General features: G+C 43.8%; 1 pseudogene; it reads right to left on the bottom strand.

Moving 5' to 3' along the window:
• Nucleotides 1–5,010: 5,010 nt before the first annotated feature.
• Nucleotides 5,011–25,989, bottom strand: LOC140685985 (uncharacterized; annotated as a pseudogene).
• Between the last annotated feature and the right edge of the window lie 492 nt (nt 25,990–26,481).

The raw sequence follows: 26,481 nt of genomic DNA, 5'->3' as shown, positions 1-26,481 counted from the left end.
TCTGATGGGGCCTTTTATTTCATTAGCTCCGGGCCTGCCAGGCTCACCAGGTGCTCCTGGGCCCCAGTGGAAGATGTAACCCCGAAGACTGCCCCTGTCCTGTCTCTCATGCCTGTCAGCGGACAGGTGGGAAGTAGACGCACCTACGGGCAACTGGATTCCTGCTCGTCTCTCCTTGCCGCTGGCCCTTTCTTAATACTATCAAACCGGCCCTTTCTTGATACTATCAAACCCACGTGATGTGGGAGTGACTTTTTTTGTTTGTTTTTTGGTGTAAGCCAGACATTAACAGCAAAAATTGAAATCTTATTCCTATAGTAATTGCGATATCAGCATTTTTAGAATTTTTCCAAATTCATGCTATATGTTTTGCTTCACCTTCATTATGATTTTTATTCAGGGTGTTCTATGAAATATGCAAGCAGATCTTGATCCTTAGGTCTTCTTCAAGAGGAAATGACAGCTTGTGGTTTAGAAGACGGATGGTGATGTACGTTTCGTAGCCTCATCAATTTGTATTTGGCCTTTGATTTCTGAATTTTAAAGTTTCAGACTTAATGTTTTCTTGGTGTTTAAATTTACTATCATTGCTAAAAATTTCATCAACTTTTTTTGATATAGTCCATTGCTCCTGCTGAATTTTTTTAGTTAGTTTTTCATAGCTTAAGAATTCTTATACCATCCTATATCCATTCGACTTATATAGGGAAACAGATAGGCAGTAAGAACTTCACTTCATAACTTATATTTTAGAGGGGAAACCCCACGTGACTGTTTTATCAGGGAGCCCCAAATCCTACCATAGCCAAGTACTGAGATGGTTTTGTTAACTCTGTGTACGGAGGTCGATGTGAGGCAACCCCACCGGCCGGAACACGTTCTGCATGAGAAGGGAGGAAGGAGTCACAGCCCAGCCCTGCGGTGCCCACACCGCGCTTCTCACCCGGGACACAGAACGCTGCCTTCCCCAAGAGGGGTTCGGTGGCGAGGGCACCAAGCCGTCTTTGGTCCTCGTGAAGCTTAAAAAGTCCAACGAGTCTTTGGGCCCTGTGTCCATCATTCTGACCTCATCACCCCCAGAGTTTAAGAACCAGCCATCAGAGCAGAAGACGGGACTTGCAGCGACTGGAGAAGAAACGCCCTTGTTCCAGGGGGTGGTGTCGCAGATGCGCGTCCACAAGCTGCAGCAGGAGGTGCGGGGCAGGACGGAGAGCCACGGGGCCCAAAGCGCAGCCGGCGCCGAGCCCACAGCGTCCCCGTGCCCTGCAGGGGGAGCAGGCGCGGCCAGGCCGCAGCCTCCGGCCGGACCGGAAACGGGTGGTCGCCAACCAAACGGCTCAACGGCACCCATATTGCCTGGCTGGACATTGCTTTGAGAAGCTGTTGAGAACAACTGATTTTCTGAACACTGGGCCTGAGGACGTTGCTGAAATCTAAGCGGTGGGGCCCACGGACGCTGAGCGCCCTCCTGCCGCATCACCCCGGGGCCAGCACTGGCCTCGCGGAAGCAGCACTGGGGCCAAGGTGGCTAAAGCCGCCCGGGGTTGGTTGCTTTTCTCTCTTAATTGAAACGTGAGTTTGAAAGGCAAGCCCTTGGTTTGAGATGATTGTCATTGTAGATGGACGAACTGCTGGTCAGGGACTTCCTACACGACTGTGTTGTATAATACAACCTTTTCCTCATTTCATGTTGAATGGTGCTGTGTATGTCAATTCCAAGTTTATTCACTCTCTTTTCCAAGGTCATTTCATTTATTTCAAGTGTTTTTAACTTTAAATTTATTTTCTTCTTAATTTTATTTCCTGTGCAATACCTACAATGGTGCTGTTTCAGACTTACACAATCAGAATACAAATACACATTTTCTTAGTAAAATGATCATTTCCCCCCAAAAATGTACAGAGATCTAAAATCTGGTGCTATGTGTATATCTTTTCATTTGTTGAACTTTAATTTGTTGAATTTTCTGAAAGCTTATAACACATCTGCTACTCATTAATTTACTTGAATTTGACATAAAGCTGAACATCTCATGTTTTGAAAGGTTTTTTTCATATTAATTAATAGTTTGTTGATCCTTTCACCTTTTTGCTAATCCAGAAGTATTTATTTTAGCATTTTAATGTTTTCATGAACTATTATTGCTAATGGTGATCGGTGTATTTTTGTTTTCTTTGAGTCGATCCCTTCACATACATAAGAAGACTTAATTCAGTTTCCTGTTTTATAAATTCTGCTCATTTTACTCCCAGAGGATATGGCCTGTATCCTTTCTTACAAATTGCATATTTAGGAACTTTTCTTTTTCTAAATTCCACTCATGCTGGGCCAGTTTATTCTGGTTTCAAGAACCTGAATTTATTCTGGTGATTTGAGGAGCAGGGGAGTAGACTGCTATATGGTGCATTTCAAAGTAGAGCTGTCACAGTGACTGAAGCTCTTTTTCTTACAACTGACACGTGTGACTCCATCTCCCTTGGGTGTAACCAGAGGAATGGAGCTGTGTCACCGGGAGCATCTCTGCTCAGCCTCCTGTATATTCACCATCCCCGCCTCTGTACGCATGACATGCAGCAAAGAGCACCAGGAAAGCCTGGGCCAGCTGATACCACGCCAGGTAAAGTGGAGCTGTGGCAGTTGCCTAATTCCTTTAACAAAAAGAAAGTAGATAATTAAGGCCCCAAAGGAGGGTGTGACATTGTCCCCTAACTTGGTGGCCGGCAATTCTCTTGTATCATTCTGATCCATTCCAATACACAACATTTGTTTATTTTCACACAGATGGCAGTAATGTCCACAGCAGGGAAGAAGAATGATCAAATTTCCTGAATTATCCCTTGTTTGGACTCCAGACAAGAAAATGTTAAAAAGCAATTTTCTGGATATTCGGTATGTTGTATGTATTTCTAGTGATCTTCCCTCTATATTGGTCTGTTTTTAAACTCAGAGATGTTAGACATCAGAGATGCTGTAATAGCCTATTAATAAAATAATAATAATAATAATAATAATACAATCAGAGGTGACCTTCCAAAGCAGGGATTTACACGAAGCTTAATTCAGGTTGCAGATAAATCAGATTTTACATATGATGTTGAAGAATAACAGTATTCATTTAGTCAGCTTGAAATATAGTGTCCACAAATGATCAAATCAGTCATGTCACTGATATGATGACTCATTCGTACTCTTCTGCTAGACAAAGTCAATTAGGCCAAACTATGATGGAGAATTTATGTGCTCAGTCATGCTGGGATGTGATTTCCATAATTCTTAACCAATCTGTCAGACATTCGGGATGAAAATCATCGTGATACCATCGAAGCACTGATTAGAAATAAATCATAACTCTCTTGCCCTGGAGGAAGTTACCTGCATGTTTCTCACCACCTGGGGTTGCCCGCCCACCCCTCTGTAGGTGGCCCTTCATCCACCTTTGAGAGGTAGCTCAGAGGTTTTGGAGATTTCTGCTTTGCTAAAGAGAGCTATTTGGTCTCATTCAATATCCACCAGCCCTCTTTCCTGGAGATTTGCGGGCTACTTGTCCCTGCAGTTTCTCAGTCCAGAATTTACTGCTTCCATAAGCGACTTCAGCTAACTGGATTTATAACGGATCGTTCCCACCGTCTGGAATCTGCTCGTTTTGCACAATCCATTTGTAAGTGGTCATTCCCACAATTGCTGTATCTGTAGGAGCCACTGTACTTCCTTTTGTCTCTCAAGTTTGTAAAACAGTCAAAGGAACTTTTTCTTTGAAATTTTATTTTTTTTTAAATTTTCTTATGAGTTGGATATTACAGAACCGAGAAACATATGTATTTGGTTATTGAATAATTTCTCTTTTGTCGTATTTGATTGTGTCACTCCAGTTAAAATAAAACCACCCTGGTGAAATGACAAGGCAGTTTCTTTGCACCTGTTTATCTGTCACAGGACCCGGAAAGGTCTGCCACCTCCTCTAAAGGCCCTTTGAAGCAGTTATAACGATACCTCCATTTCAAGGATCGTCTCTTCCACGCGCAGGAAGAGCGCCCTTCCTGGGGGTGGACGGCACTGATCTGTGCGGTCAGGCTGTGCACGTTCCCCTTAAACACAATCCACGCCAGAAGCACAGGCCCAGATGCTGGGAGCGGTTTTAAAGAAACTCAAATATATATTATGAAATGATTGATTTGAGCAAACAAATGGGACTAAAAATTTTAAATGTGTAGAAAGTACACATGAGGAAAAAAATATCAAAAACCCTCCCTCCCTTTGACTTGAGAGAATGGAGTTCCATGAACTCACTGAAGATGTTGACTACTCTGAGCAGCGCGCTACGGCCCGGGACAAGTCAGTCACAGGCACTGCGACACAAAATTCATCTATTAAGTCTGATCGACAGTTCATGTAGAGGTTGCTAAAACAGCAAGCCGATGTGACTGTGTAAACAGTAATAAAGTGCTTTGAGTGACCAGGCAATACCCATCTTATTGGTAAGAATGCGGTGCTCTAGCTGAGCTGCCTTTATAAGAAAAATGGCAGAACATAAATCATTTCGCAGCAGTGAAGTTCTAAATAGGAGGGCACTAACACAGCACTGAAATGAAGACTGGTTTCTCACCTAGAAACCAAGCAAGGCTAGGCAGAGGGGGTCAGTGAGATCTCAGACATCACATGCAAACATATTTTTGCATATGCATTTGTGCATTTTTGTGGGATATGGATTCATATTCCATATGTTAGATTTCATGTCCCATGTTTGTTAGATTTCAAAAAAGTCCATGCAGGCCTCCTCATCACCCCAAGCCCCCGCTCTCCAACCCCCACCACACACACACACACCCACATATAAAGAACTTCCGTCATGGTAACACCCTCCCGGGAACAGTAAGGGCTTTTTAATTTCACCGTAGAAAAAAAGTATTAATATTACAAGCATGCCCACAGAAATACCAGTAATTGAAAAAATTCTAATGTCTCTAAATCAGCTCAGACTTCTTTTCACTGACTACGACTAAGAAAACATGCAAGGTTAAGAAATCGTATTTATTGCTTCTTTGGTACAACCAGAGGTGTTACCTCAAACCTTTAAAATAAATAGCCTCATCAATAAAACTTATGATTGGCAGGATATTAAAATTCCTTCTTTGCTTTCACATAGAAGAGCCCGAAATATTAACAGGTGGGAGATGCAATACAGTTTGAAAAAATCCACGCCGACTGTGAAAACCACCACAGCTGTAAGGAAGTCACTCCATGTGGTCCAGCCTTCCCTGCAACTCCCGAGAGCGCACACTGACGGGGAGTTTGAGCACCGATTCTCTCATCCCTAGTGGGGTCTCCTGGTACCTAGTCTGGTAATCCCCTACAGCGCTGAAACAACATCCAAATAAAGAAGGAAAGTAACTACCGCAGCTGAGGTGTCCAAACCGTTGTCCTTGTTTCCTGGCGCAGTGGTCCGCAGCGTGTATAGCACGCTAAGGCTTACGGTCCCGGGGACAGGACTGTAAATTTGCTTCAAGGGAGGGGTTTTGTTTGTGTCACTGACGGCTCTGCTGGCTCCCGTCCACAGGAAAGGGAAGAGGATTTCTGACTGTCAGGTGGGTCTTCCGGAATAAACCTGAAGGTGAGGCACCATCCCCTTGCCCTCGCTTCGGGCAGTGCTTCTCTCCCAAGCTTCCTCTCCAAGTGTGGTTTACGCTGACAGCGGTGCAGCGCTAAGCCTTTCACTAGTCAGGACCTTCGCTAAATGCCCGCTGACCAGCCTGCACGGTGCAGGAGGCTGGCTCGCAGAAAGCAGGAGGGCCGGGAGGTCCTGGGGAGCCAGGCACACCAGGGAGGCCTGCCACCCCTGAGGGGCCTCGCCCACCATCCTGGCCATTCCTCCCATAGCTGGCAGGAACCGGGTCACCTGAAACACACAAAAAGTTGCACACATGAGCAGGACACCCCTCGTGGCTGCAGACTGGCAGGAGGCACTGGACCTCCCACTGTCCAGCAGTGTGTACAAATGGCCTTAATACATGTTTTTGTAGGAGGCAGGGCATAGCTCAAGTGATAGAGCACATGCTTAGCATGCACAAGGTCCTGGGTTCAATCCCAGGTAACTCCTCCAAAACATAAATAAGAAACCTAATTACCTCCTCCCCTCCAAAATAATTTTTTAATGCTTTCTTAAATGATAGAGGATGACTAAAGATGATGATGGATGAAGATGATGATCCTTAAAGCTATTTGTCTGAGGTTTTGCCCTGTAAAAGTGGCCAGAGGGAAAAACTAGCCTTCCCATAACAGCTTATCAGCTTCTGGTGAGCCCTGACCTGGGCTCCAAGGTGCTCGGAGACTATTCTGTGGGAACCTAATTTTGGGGTGACACTAAGTCACATTCAAGTTACTCAAGAATTCCATTAACAAATATCTAAAAACTGCTTTTCAACTCTTGCGAAGAGAAAGCCCAGATCCAGAGTGTTCTCATTCTGCCTTGCTGGCCTCATGGGTGTGTTAGCTACACTAGCTGCCTGATGATTTTACAGTTTTCCAAAATTTCAAGGACCTATAAAGTGTTATTGCCAAACATTTCGTTTTTCTTAAAGTGAACATCGGTGTCATTCTCTGTGCTAACACTAGAGGGCAGTCGCGTTACACTGATGAAGGCTCAACGTGCCAGGACCCTTCCGAGGGCTCTAATGACGCTGCGGAATCACAGGGGCTGTGCATACAGGCTTAAAAAAACACGGATACATTTCCAGCATTAATTAGAAATTTCTTACATGTCTCACTTTGTCCTGAGCTAACTTTTGTGGTGTTAGACAAAGCACACATGTTTAAGGAATTGGTGTATTTAGTGGTTTGCTCACTTAAGATCCCCAGGACTGAATAAAACAGTGGAAATTGGACAGCTGTGGAAATAGGATAAATGACTACTGCTAGACTTAAGCTTCAGAGGTGCCCTTTGCATTGCGGGATTTTTTTCCCACTCAACATTCACAAGCACAGCTCACCTAACTGCAGATTTTGCACAAGAAATCTGGTCCCGTGGCCTGGTATGGTGAGCGCCACATTCCTGGTGGTCCACACACGACTGTCACTTAGCTGACCCCTCTCCCCGGTGTTTAAATGCACAAAGAGAAGTCAAGACCCATCCTTAAATATGTTTTCCTAAAATCCCCAGGGTGCCAATGAACTGGTCCCCAGTGGACAAGTTTGGGGCAGCAGGCAAAGAGTAACTCTTGATGGGACAAGTGACGCCACGGAAGGTTCTGGTGAGAGATGGAAGGTAGGGGCAGGGATCGGGGTCTAAAGCCCCACAGATCCCGCTCTGTGAGTTCTGCACAGCTCTGTGGGAGGCAGAAGAGGAATCAAGACACTGAGCAGCTATGGGACACGCCAGTCAGATGATGCCTCAGATGGCAAGACCAGCTCATCGTACACCCGCCCAGCCTGCCCATCCTTTCATCCACAACGTGAACCTGGACATACGCACATCTGCCTCTGTCACTCACCCGAGACCTTTGTCGGGGCCTGGGACCTGTGTTACGTCTGTCTCTCTTCAAATATAAACGGAGGAATGACAATAGCGGTAAGAGCTAAATTCGCAGAACGTCTGCTACAAGCCAGGCACCATTCTAAGTGCTCTACAGGTACGAACACACCCACAGGTCCTCCCGAATGAGGCCGGACAGTAGGTGCGGTTATCCTCTCCCCCGTGCAGAGAAGATGCGAGCGCACCGAGAGGCAGCGCAGCTGAAAGTAAGTAAAAGGGCAGCCGGGCTTGAGTCCGCACTTCTCACCTGTCTGCCCTCCTCCCTCTGGCCGCGAGAAGCTCACTCATGGTTTCTATTGACGTTAACACAGCAGAGCACGAAGGCCAAAATGACAGTCCACACAATGGTGATAACAATGCCCTGTGGTCCGTATTCGGCAACGGACCATCACAATCCCAAAGGGCACGTAATCTTTAACACTGAACCAACTAAGGGGTAAGGAGGAGAGACAGAGAACTAAACTGTGCAGAAAGAATGAAGGAATTCTGATCGCTGGATAGATAGTAAAGGAGTCAGTGCCATTTTTTCAAATTCATCAGCTATATTAGCACCAAGAAGGACCAAACGGTCGTCTTCTCACTCAACAGGCTGAGTCCCAAATCTAACAACAGGGACAACAAAGAAGGTCGCAGAATACTCTGTTCTGCAGGCTCTTTCCTCGACATGAGATGTATATGTATCTAGAAGGTTCTGGACAAGGTCCTGAACAGGGCCCTGCTGAGGGTTCCCTCAGGTCCTGAAGTCCCATCCGTTAGGTTTGGGAGAGACCAGAAAGCACATTTAATCCCATTTCAAGCTCTAACAAGGAAATGAAGAATGGCCCAGCCTCTCTGAGGACAGTGAGCTGGTGACACGATCTGCTGTGACCTAGCACTATGCATTTGTGGGCGGAGCTGGAGATTTCGCGGAGGGAAGGTCTGAGGGGTCGGGAGTAGCAGCATCTTCCCGCTGAGCGACAGCCAGGAAGAGGCCACCAGGGCTGAACCAGGGCCCAGCTCTGCCCACCACCCACCTCCACACACAGAAGTGGGTTTGCTACGTTACTAGCAGCACCACGCATGAACCCGGACTGCGCAGGGGCGGTGGCCAGAAACCGCCCTAAGCATGTCAGATGGGCTGCCTCCTTCCCTTTCATTCTCAGAATTACGCTCTCTGGGAGATGGGACTCTTGACTATCATCTCTTTGGTAAGTGGGGAAGCTGAGGCACTGAGCAGTTAAGAACTTGTCTGGTGTCAGGAAGCCAGTTAGTGACCGTCAAGATGTGAGCCAGGCGTCTGGACTGTGGGGCCCAAGCTCCCAACAGCCCCGTTTCAGAGCACTCGCTTTAGGGGAGAAATGGCCCCCAAAACCCTTGCTCAGGGACTTGATGGGTTGGGAAACTGACAGCTGAGCATCTTTTCGTGCAGACAAGGGGATGTGAGCTGACAGAAAGCCGAAGCCCCAGCTGGGGCCTCCGGAGAAGTGAGCCAGTGTGCCAAAGCCCTGGGGAAGTGGCATGCTTCGGAAAGCAAGCGGTAATTTAAAAAAATAATAGTAATAATCTGTAATCTGGGGCAGGGGAGGGTACACTCAGTGATAGAGTGCATGCTTAGTGGGGTTCAATCTTTAGTGCCTTCAAAAAAAAATAATCTGCTACTCCGATTTTTCACTAAGTGACGCCAAATATCCTCTCAATGAAAATGTAACCAAAGCCCCAAAAGGAAGACCAGATTTCCGAGTGGGACCAGGAAGAGAGGGGCACAGGCTGGTAAAAGGCAGAAAGGAAACCCAGAAGGGAAGGTGTCGGAGTCCTGAGATGGGGAGTCCATGGAACTTTTTAACAAATCAGATTTAAGTATTAACTCCAAGAGCGGCCATAACAATTTTTTTTTTTCATCAAGGAGACAAGATTAGGGCCAGGGAGAGCTGCCAGTGATGAGCTTGTCCTACCTTACCGTCTGCCCACACACGGATGGTCTGATGTGCTAAAAAAAGCTCATCAGCGAAGCCCCCTCCCGGCACCGCACAAACCCCAGGTGAGTGGGGGGTGCAGGTGGGAAATAGCGCCCCTCGTGGCGGCCAGGGGCACTGCGCACATGCGAGAGGCTCTTCTTTAATCTCCCCATTCTTAAACTTAAAACGTGGCTCATCCACAGGTTTTTTTTAAAGTAAGGGTCACCAGAAACAATCATATGTTTTTGATAAAGTAAAACCTTGTAAACCGTGCACGTTTCTGGTCCAAGAACAGTTAAGTGATTTGTTAACAAAATGGGAGGAGAAATTGTAAGGCTCTTGTGGGATTTATAACCCACAGATAATTAAGTAAATTGCAGTGATGCTATTGCATCAGCTTTAAAACCTCCTATTCCTACTATTGATAAAGGAGAGGAGCACTCAGCAGTCTCTTTCCTCTTCTCTCTTCTAAACGTCCATCAATGAATCCAGACTCTATAGTAAAATCTTCTCTTGGCCTCATTTAACTCCAACCACATTTTCTTTCCTTTTCCAATAGTAAAAGCCTCCCTTGTGATTCCAATCACAATCATCGATTTGTGAAAACGTCTTGACAGGCCCATGAATCAGTCTTAGAAAAGCAGTGTTTGAGCTCTCTCCAAATGTATTTGTATTTTTTAAAAAAATCTTTTAAATGAGAAAATCCCAAGGTGCAATGAAATGGATAATCAGAAAGCAACGATGTTTGGGGTGGCAATTATAACCTTGATTGAATATGCAAGCCATCGGCAGAATTAGAGAACCATCTTTTCTTTCTCTAGATTTTCTTTGACCGAGTTTTCCAAATCCACTGTGGGAGCGTGGACCACCCTCCTTCCTCCTTCAGCACAAGCCCCCTCCCCTGATTTGCCTCCCCGGGGCTTTGGGGACCTTCCTGAGGCACGGCCCCACAGCGATCGGGGAGTCTGCTGGGAGGCTGCGTGCCATTCACACTCTCAGGCTTCTTCTGTGGTTGGACCTGGAAGCCATCGCCCAGTGGAAGAGCAAGCGGCCATCGAGACTCCGGCCACAGAGCAACCAGTGTGGAAGGAGAACAGACGCCCAAGGTGAGAATCTGGGCCCTTCACACAGAGGCTACTTTGTCACCTCAGCTGACCCAGCTGGGTATGTACTTGTGTGTGGCTTTTGGTGGCCAGGGTTAGAAATGTCCAAGTTTATTTTTGCATGTGGACTTCCGGACCGTCTGTACGTTTGAAGGAGAAGCATTTAAAATAAATTTCAGTTAACTCCCTGGACAACACAAACAATTGAAACTTGGTTTCATTTTCCTGTCGCTCTTTTTAAACAAAGAGGAATTGAGCAGCTGGGGTAGAAATTCACTCAATTTCATAACAGGCGCCTTGTGGCTGGACTTTGACACTATTTTTTTCAGTATTTATTCAAGAAAGTTACATGTCAGGTGGGCAGAGGGTATAGCTCAGTGGTAGAGCATGTGCTTAGCATGCATGAGGTCCTAGGTTCAATCCCCAGTACCTCCATTTTAAAATAAAATAAAATAAAATAAAAAGTAAATAAATAAATAATAAATAAGCAAGCCTAATTACCCCTAAAAAATAAAGTGCTGTTTCAAGCCCTGACATGTATTCTCACTCAAAGAATTCAGACATGATTTACAGATTATCTAACTCTTCATTGAAGTTGGTCTTGAAAAATTGATGCTAGCCATTATTATCACGTGATAAACTCAAGTAATCAAAGAGCAATTCTTTGAAATATTATTCTAGCCAGACTACCCACTTGCTACCAATTTCCCCACCTCATACTTACTTGGGAGACCTGTAGCTCTGGGCACATCTTTGGGACATCTTCCTGGAAGGCCACGATCACCCCTTTCTCCCATGTCACCTGGATTTCATTAGAGAAATGTTATTTTTCTATGTATCTATAAAAATAAAGTTCCATATTTTTCAACTTAAAGCAAGGCCTACATTCAGAAATCAAAAAGTTATGATGTTGCTACAAACTAGATTGTAGTAAGTACATAGCAAGGGAAAAATCAAGTTAATTATTTTAAGAGGTCTAAGGGGAAAAATCAAATGATTATATCCCTAGATGATGAAAAGACACCAGACAATTAAACATGCATTCCTGATACAACAGTCAATAAAATAAGAAGCTAGCTAATTCCTCAGCATGATAAAGTTTATCTGTCTCAACCCCTGGCTGGCGTGATGCTTCACGTGAAACACAAGCAGCAGCTCCACTCCAGTCAGGATGTTATAAAGACGCCTACTTTCTTACTATTATTTATTATTTGGTGTAAGTTACCCTTGTTCTCGGTGAGGCAGGAAGCCCCATAAAAAGACCAGCAGGACCCCCAGGCAGGGCCACTACTCTCCTGCCAACACCATCCAGTTCCCTGGCCCAGAGGCTCTATCTCACTTTTTGCCTCTGAAACGGCTTACTTACCCCTAAAATTCTATTGGTTCCCTGAGCTCACTTCTGATTGATTACTTCCTTCACTCCTGATTGGTTATTACTCTCACTTCTGATTGGTCCACTTCCCTAACTTCTGATTGGTCCATTTGTAGTACTTCAGTCACATGGAGCTCACTCCTGATTGGTTATTTCTCTCACTCCTGATTGGTCTATTTCCATAAAGCTTGTTCCTGGTTGGTCAACTTCTGTTATACTTTATTTACATATGATGTTGCAAAGTGTAAAACTGGCAGCCTATAAAGGCCTGTGCAAACCTACAGACAGAGTCCAGAGCTTGGAGTGTTAACTCCTCTGGGTCTGCTGGCGTAATAAACCTGAGTTCTCCAACTCTCCGAGTGCTGCTTGGTTTCTCGCCTGGATCCAGGTTGCTGTCACAATTGAGCTGTAACACATTTTTCTGCAACATCAGGTGATATGACTGTTGATCTTACACCCTAGAAAACCAATTCAAAATCTACGAACAATAAGAGAATTCAGTAAAGGAGCAAGGTACAAAATTAATATATGGAAATCAATAATTTTCACATATACAAACAATCAGGAATAAGATGTAGTGAAAAAAGATCCCATTTGTAATAGCAACTAAATTATTAAATAACCAGGAATAAGTTTAATCAGAAATATGCAAATCCAACCTGGAAAAAAATTTAACAGAAGATTAAAAACAATCTAAGTGTCCACTGAAGGGTTAAATATATGGTGGTACTTTTTTATAGAGTAGAATGCTATGCACCTGTGAAGAAGAACCAGGAAGCTCTTTGACATGATCCCCAAGACATTGTTAAGTGAAAAAAGCCAGGGCCAGACCACTTACTAAAGGACAATACAATTTATTGAAATGATATAAGAAAAAATATACATTCATTGATCATCACAGATATGGATATTTTGGAAGCTAATAATAGTGATTACCTAATAGAAAGGATAAAGGAATCGAGGCAGATGGGAGATGGGGCTGGGAGAGACATGCTTCACTGAATATCTTTTTATACACTTTAAAATTCATGAACAATGTACATTTAGTATTACCAAAAATGAATTAATGAATTTTTGAAATTTAGAGGGTGCTGTCACAAGGGAGTACATTTCAATTCTGTCTCATTATTTACAGGGAATAAAGGAAATCTGGATTGCAACCAACCATGTGTCTTTGCAAGACAGCTGACTGAATTCGGGGATCCAGCAGCCACAGAACAAAGTTGTATTAAACTGGCCCCTGCAGAGACCAAACCCACAACCTTGGCCTCATTAACAAAGTGCCTCAAAACCTTAGTTAACTGGTCCTAAATGACTTCTACTGCTCCTGGTAGGAGGCATTACCTGTTTCCCCACCAGTATAGTATTATATTGTTATTTTACTACATTGTTAGAAGATGCAATGGCATTTTGCAACAAATTCTATACATAATCATTTTTTCCAAATATTCATATCAGCTCAACCTCATCCAATGTTATCAGGTTCGTTATAATTTTAAAAACTAAGCCACGTACACAACAAAAATAGAGTATCTGTACAACCATATGCACATTTGTCAGTCAAAAATCTCAAATTATGAAATGAATCTTTAAATAGTAACCATACTTCAATTTTTAGCTGTGAATTTCCTTGTGTGAAGATTTTTTACCATGTCAACCACCTTTTCAAAACAAAGTTTTATAAGTATTGTGTAAGGATTTACAGCTCAGCTCGAACTCACATGAACTAGTTATTTTTTACACTCATCACCGATACGGCCTTACTGCATTAGGAAGCTAAGACAACTAGCATTTTTAAAACTAACAGCTTAAGCTCTCTAGTTAACTTAGCAATTTAAATGTCATATCACTGCAAATCTCAAGGCTGGCCATAGACTGTGCCTCATTTTCTGAAGAGATGAGATGAGCAGAGTAAGTTAAACTGCAGCTTTCACAGGGATGGTGCAATAGGGAAGAACAAACCTGACTCCCTATGAGATCTGTTCCCTTAGCTCTAGCCCTGTGCTCTGTGTCCTGGGCTGAGCCATGCTGGTTCTGCACCTTTTGTAAAAGCATGTTGCCTAGAGCCTGAAATAGACAGGAGAGCCCACTCTCCAGGCTCTGACCTTTAAGGATGAAACACTCTTCCATTCAGATAGAGATAAAAAGTTGAAGAACAGAGAATAACATTTGTCAGAGGCTTGAGACAAGGCATAGCGACATATCTACTTGACTCACACTAAAAAAAATTCTAAACATACACACAGCCTCACTCAGAGACTGAAAACTACCCCAAACCATGAACATTTAAAAAGTACTTATGACATGAAAGACTGACGTGATCCTAAGCAAGGTGAACACTGGGCCAGTCGGGGGTCTCTTGTGTTTCTGCTCCAGCGTCACATGACATGAACACACATGAAACAGACACACAACAAGGCTGTGGCTCCAACGCATTTGTGTAAAAGCGTGTAAAGCATGGTGATGAAAGCCAAAATACACAGCAACACGACTTAAGCTTTGAGTATGATCTGAGGCCTGTTTCTACGAGTTCCTATTAAAAATGTTCTGCTGTGTTTTTCAGAGTAAGTTTTTAGAAAGAAAACAGTGATTTGATTAAGACATAGCCTGAACTATTAGTAAAACTTATCTATGTAGCAATGTCTCTGGAAAAAGGCTCTCAAAGCATCTCCATGGAAACCAGCACCTACACCATTCCTTCTTTATTAAGTGGGGGGGAAAAAGGCAACAAGAGGCAATGAAACACATCTCTGATCAGAAGAACAGTTAAGTTTCAAATGGTGGAGTGTTTATTCTCAAGAAAAATTTGATCTGTAACCTTTGGGTAGTAGAACACTACGTGTTTTCAACTAAATAGGACTTTTAGTGTATGTGATGGACAAGGAAGATTCAGTCCACTTATCAAGAATCTTACATTTCCAAATTGTGACAGTATTGACTGATAAGAGTCCATCTGATTATTCCTTTCTGTCCACGCCCCACATTTTAAGAAGTAAAACTGAGAGAAGATACTGTTTTAAAGGAACCCTATGCCAAGAAAGGTATGGAGGAGGGTGGGGAGAGAAAGTTCTTTAGGGAAAAAAAAAAAACTCTATCACATCCAGATTCTAGGCTATGTCACAAATACTGCAGGAAGAAACAGTCCCTTATATGATCAAACTATGCCTAATGAATGAACTTACTGCTAGAGATCCTTTCCAGGTTCCAAATATAGAAACAGATTTTTCTTCCTTTCAAAATAAGGTTCACCTGCTAGGGCCAACCCAGCCCAACCCAGACACAACTCCATGCTCCAGTTCCAAGCAACCCAGGAAGTTTCCAGAACAGGTCCCCTTTATTTCCAGTGCTTCTCAGCCCTGGTTGCACACTGAAATCCCCTGGGGAATACTGTGAAAGCCCAATGTAAATCAAAACCTCTGGGAAGGGGACCCAGACATGGATGTAGCCCAGGCTGGAGAGGCAGCCCTCTGCAGACTCTCCCAGGGAAGCAGGTAGACAGACACTTTCCTTTCTTAGGGAATAAGGTGGGACTTCAGAAGCAGTCTTTACTAAGTCAAAGTTAAGCTCTGTCCCAAATATGGAGACTTCACTTTAGCCAGAGAAGAGAGGGCTGGCAGCCCTACAAGATGCTCCTTCTCAGTGGGAAGATGGGTGATGCCCCCCACGGACACTGCTGCCCTCACTGCAGGGTTTCTGATTCAGTGAGTCTGGGCCAGCAGGAGAACTGCTTTCCTAACAGGTCTCTGATGATGCGGACGCAGCGGGGGCCACTCTTTGGGAACCACGGCTCAGCAGGGAACTCAGGAAAGCATGGGCTCTGCCACAACACAGACAACTAAGCCAGCAGTCCGCCCGCAGCAGTGGAGTTTCCTCGAAGAGTTGACACAGGAAGCAGGGCCCGACCCTGGGGGAGAGCACCTCTGGTCAGAATTCCTGAACTGAAGGTAAAAGCAGGACCAAGGTGAGTGGCCATGGGATTCTTTCAAACACCCGGTTCTCTTTAAGATGCACTCTGAGCTCTCTCCATGTTTGATTGTGTTCAGCCTCTGAAAACTTGGAAATCTGCCAGGTTGACCCGGGGCCCCATTAACACACCGCTCTGCGCATGCCAAATAGGAAATAATGAATAACGCTGTTCCAGCTGAGGGTGCAGTGAGCCGAACGTGTCAGCAATTCACAGACAGATCCCAAAATGCAGCTGGCTTGACTTCTGACCACTCACACCATAATGTTTATCCCTAATTGGGGCACCCCTGTTTAAAAAACACACATCCTCTCTTGATTTTGGTGCCATGTCTTTCTGAAGTTCCCCGGAGAGCTGTCAGTCCCTCCTCGTGATACATAAACTCCTCGCTCTCAGTTCTCTCTGTAAATTACCCGGCACACTCCCACCCCAAGCTGACAGACTTACTCAGCTCAACTAGCAAACACCACCGGGGGCAGCCAGCCCTCCTCCAAGTTCTGCGGAATACCTAACCCATTCATAAGCCTACTCCCCTGCAAAATAACTGGTCTCAGGGGCTTAGCTTGCTTTCAATAAATGGAGAAGAAACAAACTCTCTCACAGTCTCTCATACCTTAAATAAGGAATAAAGTTAGACTGAATTTCAGAGCTGAACAAAAAAAGTCCCTCAAATCTGACAGCCAGTGTCACTCTTTAAAAGAAGAGGGAGGCAAGAAAGTGGGGGGTGGGGGAGGCCGCGTTAACTCCTGATGTGACCTTTCTGACGTCCTAACAAACTGTTGGTTTAAGTTGACACGCACAAATCTTCAAGGGCTGGTTGCCATCTCAGAACAACTCTATGATGATTCTAGGGGTCTCGATAAAAATAAAAACCTGAATGATCCTTTACCAGATCCCATGAGGTTTATCTTGAACTATGGTTAAGGCAGACTGTAACTGAAAAACACTGGCACCAAAAGGCAAGGGACCTTAATTCTGGTGTTTGGTCTACTGTTGTCACACACCAAGGTAAAGAAAATATCAAACAACAGTTTTCCAGTCCTGACCATCACCACTGTGAAAAGGGAGCAATCCATCTTACCGCGCAGACAGCTGGCGCTTGCTAGGACACGTGAATTCATCTGAAAAAGGGCAGTGTACGTCCCTGGTTCCACAAGGGCAAAATGCCTTACCTTCAGGTCCCCTCAAACCGAGAGCCCCTAGGGGACCCTTCATGCCTGGGAGGCCACGATGTCCCTTATGGCCAGGAAAACCATTCTCTCCGGGGGTCCTAGGGGACCGGGGGGTCCAGGTGGCCCAGGGAGGCCAGAGGCTCCCGAGTCGGGACGCTTGAGGCTAGCAGCCATCTCAGCAAAATGCCCTAGAAGATAATAAACAAAAGAGCCCAGAATAGTCAGACACATGCAAGTGATTCAAATGAAAAGAGAGGTATTTCAAGTGTGTTTTTTTCTCAGCGTGTCACCACAGCTTCAAAACAGGCGGTGAGAAATAAGTAAAGCAGGGTCATTTTTTTCACAAGCTTTCTGCCAGGAAGCTTCACTGGGGATGCTTTTCTATTCAGCCCTCCCTGGATAAACCTGGTCCTGCTGCTTTGAGACACGGGGGAGGGAATTAAAGTCCTTAAATTGCAGGGCTCTGGGCTAAGCGGTGCTCCTCAGGGGTGAGGGTCTCACCTGAACCTGCTGGTTATCTGAAAGCCAGGAGGAAAGTGAGTTTCTCAACATGGGTAGGGAGTGGATGTCCAGGAGCTTTCTGAAAGCCAAGGACATCATCCAGAATTAGTACCAAGACACCCTTTGAGACCCAGGCTTACATTTTTAGCTTGAAGATACTTAAGTCACATGAAATATCCAGAGAATTCATGACTTCCTATTAATAATCCTTCTCAGAAGTTTTTTCATGCTTGGAACAGACACCAGACATTAGTGCTCGCTCCCTAAGAATGGTCAGTCTGTCTGAAAAATTAATAACTGTGTAGGCTTTTCCAGGAATCATTAAAGAGACTAAGAACCATCCACAGTAACCATGGAGAACAGGAAAATGGTCCCATTAAAATGCTCTCAGGGAAATATTCTAGTGCAGTGTTTTTAAAAAGCTTTTAGAGTGTGAAGGAGAATATAAATTGGAAACCCATTTTTTAACCAAGATTTTAAAGTTGTTCAAATACGAGTGTCCTACGCTGGCCTTCTTTAGGTAAGAGTTAGCATAAAGTCATAATATTCTCAGTGTGAAATATTTAAAATTGAAATATCGTTTCAAGATAAAATGTCGACAGCAGTGGTTTTCAAATACAGAGGTGATGATTCCATTCTGGAAAACTTGATGAACCTACTAGATAAACTTACTACCTTATGAATGTATGAAAGAACACGATAATTAATAGTATTGCCATAGTTACAGATGAATTTGGAAAAAAAGGCTAACATGCAAAAATATATCACTACTTTAGTAAAATTCTAGTTATTGATTTTCTACATCCATGGTACCTGAGTAGAAGCAATGTCCTTATGCTTCCTAGAGGCACAGAGTCTGCCAGTTACTACTCACATAATCCACAGGGAGAGTCTAGGTCAGTGCCAGGTACACAGCAGGTGGTAGGATGTTAACAGGAGAAAGGTTCTGAGAATTTGTGTTCCAAAGGGGAAAAAAATGTGTGTGTGTGTGTGTGTGTGTGTATGGGGTGTACTTTCTTGTAAATCAACCCCATTGGCAAAAAAAAAAAAAAATCCAGGCTAACCCCAAAAGGTAATATTTTTCTTTGAGGCTATAAGCTATTGCAAATGGCAACAAATTGGATAAAACAGAATTGAAATTAATGTTATTCAAAATCTCCCACCTTTATGTCTGTTAGTCTTATGGTTACCAAAGGGGAAGGGGTTGGGAGGGATAAATTGGGAGTCTGGAATTAGCAAATACACACTACTATGTCCAGAACAGATAAAGAACAAGGTCCTACTGCATAGCACAGTGAACTACATTCAATATCTTATAATAACGTACAATGAAAAGGAATCTGAAACAGAAGATATGTGTAACTGAATCACTATGCTGTATACCAGAAACTAACAAAAACATTGTAAATCAACTACATTTCAATAAAAAAAAAACCTCCCACCTTTAAAGCATACAAAATGTCAAGCCATTCTGACGTATTTATCTTGCATGACTCTCATGCAAACCTGCTTAATGTGCTGATCTGTGGGTGCTCTACCCTGGGACAGAAAAGAAAACAGACCGTTGTACATGGAACCATAAAGGGGACACTGTTAGATGAGCAAGTGTCGGACTTGGCAAGGAGCCAGATCGTCTGGATTTACAAGGGAAATGGCCCAGCTGCTGAGGAGCTGAGGTCTCGTCCTGCCCAACTGCCCCTCTGCCCCCACCCAGTACTGGGATGGAGTTTCCAAAGGGAACCCCAGGTACTGCCCATCACTCACTGGAGGGCCCTGGATACCAGGCAGGCCGGGGGCACCCTTTTCTCCCTGCACGCCTCATGGTCCAGGCGGTCCTCAAGGTCCTTCCTCTCCAGGAAGCCCCCGGCTTCCTTTAGGCCCCCTCAAGCCAGGCTCCCCAGGGTTACCTGCCTGGAACACAACAGCGAACTGTAAAACTGGGCCACGCACAGGGAATGTGTCTGCTTAATACCAACACAGGCACTGACATGAAGCTGCGGGTTGACTTAAGCTCCATTACCTAAGAGGTATTTGCCCAGAGGCTGCGAATCCTCCAGGTAAAGACACACAAGGCCACATGACAATGCTCCCATCTCTTAAAATTCCAGTTCAAGTGAACTTTTTAAAGATCTGTCTTTTTGGTATGGTTATTATTTCAAAATGTTAATTGGAACAATCCATTTTGAAACCACATTCTTCATACTTTGATCCAGTTCTAACAGCAAGGTAGTTTTTAATGAAACATGTTAACTTTTCCTGGCCACCAAAAGACCGCTGAGTTCACAAGAAATGTTACGTGGTAGATCAGCAATACAGAAAGCATCAAATAAATATATTTCCAAGAACGTAAGTCATTTAGCCTATATAATAGTCTCTGGAGCTTTTGGAGAAGTCACATATGTCTGGGAACTATCAAATACTAGCAGGAACTAAATCAATGTATTTAAAATACCCAAACAAAAAGTGAGAGTCCATAATTTAAGTGCTGAGGAAGTTAAAAATCTAAATATTAAAGATGTTAAAAAATAAACCAATTATTTCTTTAGCACAAAAGCATAAACCAATTAGATTTTTCTTCTGAAAGCAGACCACTAAAAGCATTTTTAAAGTCCTCATCTACAATGATTGCTTTAAAGGAGACTAAATTCATTCACTTGTTGTTAAACCACCTCTAGTGGAATTTGTGGCATACTAGTTCCGGTGTACAACTGTTCACAGAATAAGAATGAGAGATAAAAGGGCAGGAGGCATCGAGGGAATGCTAGTGCTCAAGACATGAATGTTCATAAAACAACGCAATCCTGCTTCTGTTTCATATGCAACATTCGTCTAGAAAAAGCCTACTCATTCCAACATTCAAATGTTTTAAACTAAAAGAAAAAAGGTGGTGAAGCAATGCTTTCCCTAGACACATCGAAATAAAGCTCAGGGAGTATGCTTTTTCCCAATCTCTCTTTATGCAAAAAAACAAAACAAACAAACAAAAACCCTGACATTCATCAAGTCAACCTGTCAAAATTGCTTCTTTGAATAAATTATGGCTTAAAAGACTTCCTGAAAGTCAGGGTCAGTGGGGAGAGCTGAGGATGGAATGAAGGCGGGGGACCTGTCAGGTGACTAGGATGCAAAACCACAGCAACTACAAAAAAAATAAAATAAAACCCAGAGAAGAAACCAAATGAATTCAGAATGCACTAAGAACTGGCAGACACATAAGAAGGAATGTGAATGGTCTTTAGGAGAAGAGAGGGACTTTCAGTTGACAGCCAGTGGCCTCAGGAAACAGAGACTTCAGTCCTACAACCACTAGGATATGAATGAGCTCAGAAGTGGGTTCTTCCCCAGAGCCTTCAGATAAGAGCTTAGCCATCCAATATCCTGTTTTTGGCTTTTCAAGATTCCAAGTAGAGTCCAGTTGAATCAATCCCAACTTTTACCTGCAGAATTGAGATTTAGTAAATGGCTTTGCTCTAAGCTGCTAAAAAGAAAGAAGAAGAGGGAGGAGGAGAGGAAGGAGGAGGGGAAGTGGAGGAGAAGAAGAGAGAAGAACAGAGGAAGAGGAGAAGGAGAGGAAGGAGAAGAAGGAGGAAAAGGAGGAGGAGAAGAAGGAGGAAAAGGAGGACAAGGTGACCACGACGATGATGATGGCGAAGGAGAAGGAGGAGAGGAAGAACTAGAACTAGGAGAAAACAAAGGAGACCAAATTTGAGGGTGATACCTGGCTGGCAATGTCTGCAATATTGCTAGAACAAGGGGCAGGCAGTTTCGATGAAGATGTCAAGGGCCAACATGGCCAGGACATCACAGGGGTCCCGGGTCTTTGGGAAAGAATTTATCAGTTGAGGAGTGGGCTGCTGAAATAGAACCCGGGGAACAGACCTCACCCACTTGCCGGGTTTGTCCGGGCTGAAGTCACTGAGGAAAGGGGAAGCCCTTCTCTTAGCAGCCATTTCCCCTGATGCAGGGGCTGTACTTCAGTTTCATCGGTGTTACTTGGGAAGGGTCGGGAAAGACAGGGTAGGAAGGGTGGCGATAAATCAAGAACTAACTCCTAGTAGTATATCCAAAATTAAATGAAATGAACTCATTTGACATCTGCATTGCTCACCCACATTTTTCTTTTATAACTTGAATTATCACCGTTGGACATCAGTGATTATTTCTAGACAGTAAAGGAGGATTTCCATTCCCAAATTCTACCCAAGTTCATTCTTTACGTTGTTCTCAGTCCTCAGCCATGGCTGTCAGGGAGTCCTAGGTACAGAGTTGTCAACTGAAGCCCGAGATTGTCACAGGGCATTCAGAAGCAGCATGCAAGCAGCTGAAGTGACACAGTGTGATCATTTCCATCTCAGTGCTGTGTGATCAGCCCAGGGCAGCGCACTGGGACCCAGCCTGGATGGGTCCCTCCGGAGAAAGTTGGGCTGAGGATGGTGTTAAGTGCTTAAGTAGGAGGCACTATTCTAAGGAAAGAGGAAGAGTGCTCCAGGCTGGGAGAAGAGCACACAGCATGAAGAAACATTTAGCTGAACTGCAAGCAGATAAAGCTCCAGAGAGGTCGGAAATGACCCTGGCGAGGCAGGGACCGCTTTGCTGAAGGCTTTGTGTGCGCTTCGCTAAGGCTGTGGTTTTACTCTATGAAGTGTTGTTCCTGAAGGGTTTTAAGCAGAGGAGGGACAGGCTGTGGGCTTTACCTTTTTTTTATCTAGACGGCACTGGCGGCCGTGAGGATAATGTGTTGCACAGGGACAGAGGGGCTTTGGTGGGGAGGGGGTGGTGGATTCCAGAAACAGGAGTGACTTGGAAAGTAATGGATCCTGCTGGTAGCGACACTTGAGACTGAAGTCAGCTTCATCCTTTCTCCTTATATTACCCTAAATTTCTTACTGTAATAAATCTGCACAACTTTTAGCAAATCATCAGAGGTCTGCTACTGATTCTCTAATTCTGAACTCATCTCATCTCTAGGGACATCAGCTGAGTTTCTGTAAAGTGATCAATTGAATGAGGTGACCATTTTCTACCTCTAATAATTATCTGTATTTTCTTAAGCACAGTGCCTGTGACTTACTTCTGCAAGTAGAATACGCAGGAGATTAAGAAAATTACTGAAATATTTGCAGTGATATCACTGACAAGGAAATTCAGTTATCCTCTCTTCACTGCTAAGCACAGTTCAGTTCTTGTAAAAGTGACTTATTATGGAACAAATTACGACATATACTCAGTGAGCCACTTAGGAAAAAAAAAGTTCCCTTGGCATGGTTAGGTCAAAATGCAGTTCCATTTAGAGTGTTGTAAGGTTTTTTTTTTTTCCTTTGCACTAATTCATTACTTAAAAAATAAATTTAGACATTAATTTCCTTAAATGTAAGTCCTTTTAGAATTGAGTTTTACAGAATGATTTCATAAAGCAGAACACTGTATTTTCTACAGTTTTATTGATATTTTTATTTTTATACCATAACTGTTTGTTATACTTACAGATCCCTTTGGGCCAGGTAACCCTATATCTCCCTAAATCAATAAAACCCAATTATAGTAGAAGAGTGTATTCACATCTGATAGTTCAGTAAAAGTATTTCAGAGGGATTGTGCTGCTGAAGTCTACAGAACACCACAAACAAAAGAACCCTGGCCCCGCAGAAAAACATTAGATTCAAAATCTCGATTCTGGTCCTAGTTCTGCTACTTAACTTTATGACCGTGTGTGAGCTTTGTAACCTCCCAGCCATGGGTGACCTTGTCTGCTAAATACCAGGGTTGAATAGGAGCTCTCCAAGGCTCCATCCAGATCTAAAATGCTAGGTGTTGAGAATTAAATGTGTAAGTCAAAAAATATTAAACTACCATGTTGTTATATATAACACAATAGATATTTAAACCAGGTGGCTTCAGTTTTGAAACCCTAACAATATTTTCAAACTTGTCCCCAAAAGTCTATCCGAATAAATATGCATACTTTTATGCCTAAAAAACAAACTTCAATATCTCCCACCATTGGTTCTAGGTATGAATTCAGCTTGTTTTAGCATATCAGTGCATCTCCACTACAAAAGAGAATAATTTAAAACATCCTCTTAGTGGAGAGGGTATAGCAGAGGTCCTGGGTTCAATCCCCAGTACATCCATTAAAAAAATAAATTAAATAAATAGATAAATAAGCCTAATTACCTCCCCCTCAAATTTTTTTTTTAAAAAAGTCCTCTTAGCTTATAAAATGAACAGTTTGAATAGAAAATAGAATTAGAATAATCCTTTTGTCATTCACTTAATTGTTAGGAAGCTCAGCCTAATTCAGATGTCACACTTATAGTAACTCTAAATTCTAAAAATCTGAATCAAGCAACATTACCAGAGTTTTCTCCTGTGCTAAAAGCTCTCTGAAAAGATTTTATGAGAACTCTGTCACCTCCCCACCCCAAAGCACCCAGTGTGCTTCCACACCAGGTCACGTTACATTGTGTCAAAACCAGGCAGCTGAGCCCGCAGACCCAGCAGTGCCGGCGGCAGCGGCAACTTGCTCTCATTCTCACTGCCTTCCTGGAGTTGCAGCTGCAGCCTCCTCTGGGGGTGGAAGTCACTTCTTTGGAGGGTTTTAGACTCAAGAGAATGGCCACCAGGGTCACACTCGTGAGCCACAACTTTCCAACTGTAACAAAACTTTCCTTTTCTTTCCATGATAAACACTGTTCATAGACTTTCTACAGTCATGTAAGAATCACCTTGAATGTCTAGATGGAAAGTGACTGAAAATTTGCCCCCTAAGGGGAACACTTTGCCCTCCAAGTGCTTCAGGCTAGGTCTATTGATCTGCGGGTGTTTCCCTCTGCTTTACTTGGTCTTGGCTACAATTCTAGGGGGTCATCTGCCAGCTATATAAGCAACATCTTAGCCTTTAAAGAAGTCAGCAAGGATAGCAGTGTCAGCGAGAAGCAAACATGTATGCTTCTAATAGAGTTAAAATCAGGGAGTCTCCATCAATAACCAGAAAAAAAGCTCTTACGAGTTCACCCTTCTCCTGCTTCACCTTCTTCCCCAGAGACACCCTAAAAAGTAAGACTAAATGTCACATTGTTTAAAATTCTTAGTCCCTTGGCTCAATTTTCACCAGCCAATACTGCTAAGCATTCCTAAGCCCCCACAGCGCCCCCTAGATCATGCAGAAATACACAGTGCTCTCAGCGGCTTTCCAATCTAGCTGTCAGGGGCTGTTCCCAACTAGAAAACAGCCTGGAGAAAACCAGGAGGTGAGGCTGAGTTTCCGCTAAAGTTAAGGATTATTGACTGTACCAGCAATTTTGTAATTAGGGAAGGGTTAGAAAGGGCTCTGACAGCAGAAAGCAAAGAACAGAGGGAGGTCTAACTCTAATTCACCTGCATAGTTTATTTGCTAAGGTCTTGGGTAAAGAAAAAAAAATGGTATGGCTCAGGAGGGCATGATCAGCCTGGAGTAAACCAATTCAGTGAATAAGAGAGACAGGACCACCCTTTTCAAAGGCAGACAGTGTGTAGTCTTGAAGGCAAAGCCTTCATTAGCTCCAGCTTGTAAAAATAGTAGATCAAGCTACAGACCAAATTAAACCCTGGGCGTCACTCACAAAACACATTCAGAGAAACTGCCCACAAATCGGCCAGTGCTGGTGAAACTCATCAACGCACATTAAACCCTGTATTTCACACTATTCGGACGATGGAGCCTACCGGTTCACCCTTTGGACCAGTTTCGCCAACCGAAGAGAAATGCCATCTTCTCACCACCTAGCAAGTGTCAGGAATGACCTGGAGAAACAGACAACTGTCCAAAAACTCACTGGCCACTTGAAGTGATCTCTGACCACATTCAGGTAAAATGTGGCAAGTAGGAATGTAAATTTACAACTAAATAGGAAGTGTGACTACAGCTAAAATTTTTACTTTACTTGGCTTTTATTTTTTCCCTTCTAAAAAGTTATTGCATTAGTAGATGTCTGGCTTCTTAACCTCCACTCTCAGTACTTTAGGATATCTTTCTGGATAGATCTCTATGATAATTCCTAGAAAAATTCTCCACTGGGCCCAAAGCAAGCCTGGTTTCTCAACATAGCAGAAATCAGCCTTCCAAACAAGGAACCTTCTGGACAGCTTGAGAGCTTACCCCTGTCACCTTTCATTCTTGGAAGTCCAGGGGGGCCAGGAACGCCGGGGAGGCCAGCGCTACCCAAAGAACCCTGAAGGACAAACACAGAGTCCCCAGAAGCACAGTTATTGCAACAAAGAAAACACACAAGCCAGACACGGCCTCAGGTGTGTTGACTCCTGTCTGAAACAAATGTGCTGGGCTCGGTTTAATCCTGCTCCTCCAACCTGCCACATTCTCAGGAGAAGAGAGCCCATCCCCTCTCCCACCACCCCACCTCTGAGGTCTTCAATTCCATGCTTTACGCACCTTCCCAACTGTGGGCTCTTTCAGTTGAGTCCCTGGGATGAGGACAGCCCCACTTGCTGTGTAAACAAGCCTGCCTGAGAACAAGGCAGCATTCACACACAGTCCTTTCCAATTCCAAGAACCAGCAGAGGCCACACGGAGCCCTCCACATCTCCCCAGTTTTAAAATAAATGCTACCAGCCACGTAGATTGAAATACCCTCTGGGGGTCTCCTAGATTTAACTGGAAATCTCACATTTACCTTTTCACACACTCACCCAGGAAGAGAAATCAAGGGTGATGAAATCACCCTCTGTAACTTGTTTTTCTCTCCTGGCTTTTTTTTTAAATTTGTTGCATTTTATAGGAAGCAAATAAGCTGCTGGAGACTAGAAATATTACTGACCAGTTTACCTGGTGGTCCTGGGGGTCTGACTGGCCCTACTTCACTTCGACTGCCCTGGAAAAACACAAACACGATGGTCAACCGGACAGTCTACCA

Source organism: Vicugna pacos, chromosome 15 (genome assembly GCF_048564905.1).
Source record: "Vicugna pacos chromosome 15, VicPac4, whole genome shotgun sequence".
NCBI lineage: Eukaryota > Metazoa > Chordata > Mammalia > Artiodactyla > Camelidae > Vicugna > Vicugna pacos.
Note: the sequence above shows the minus strand (reverse complement) of the source record. Positions and strands in the feature narration are given on the sequence as shown.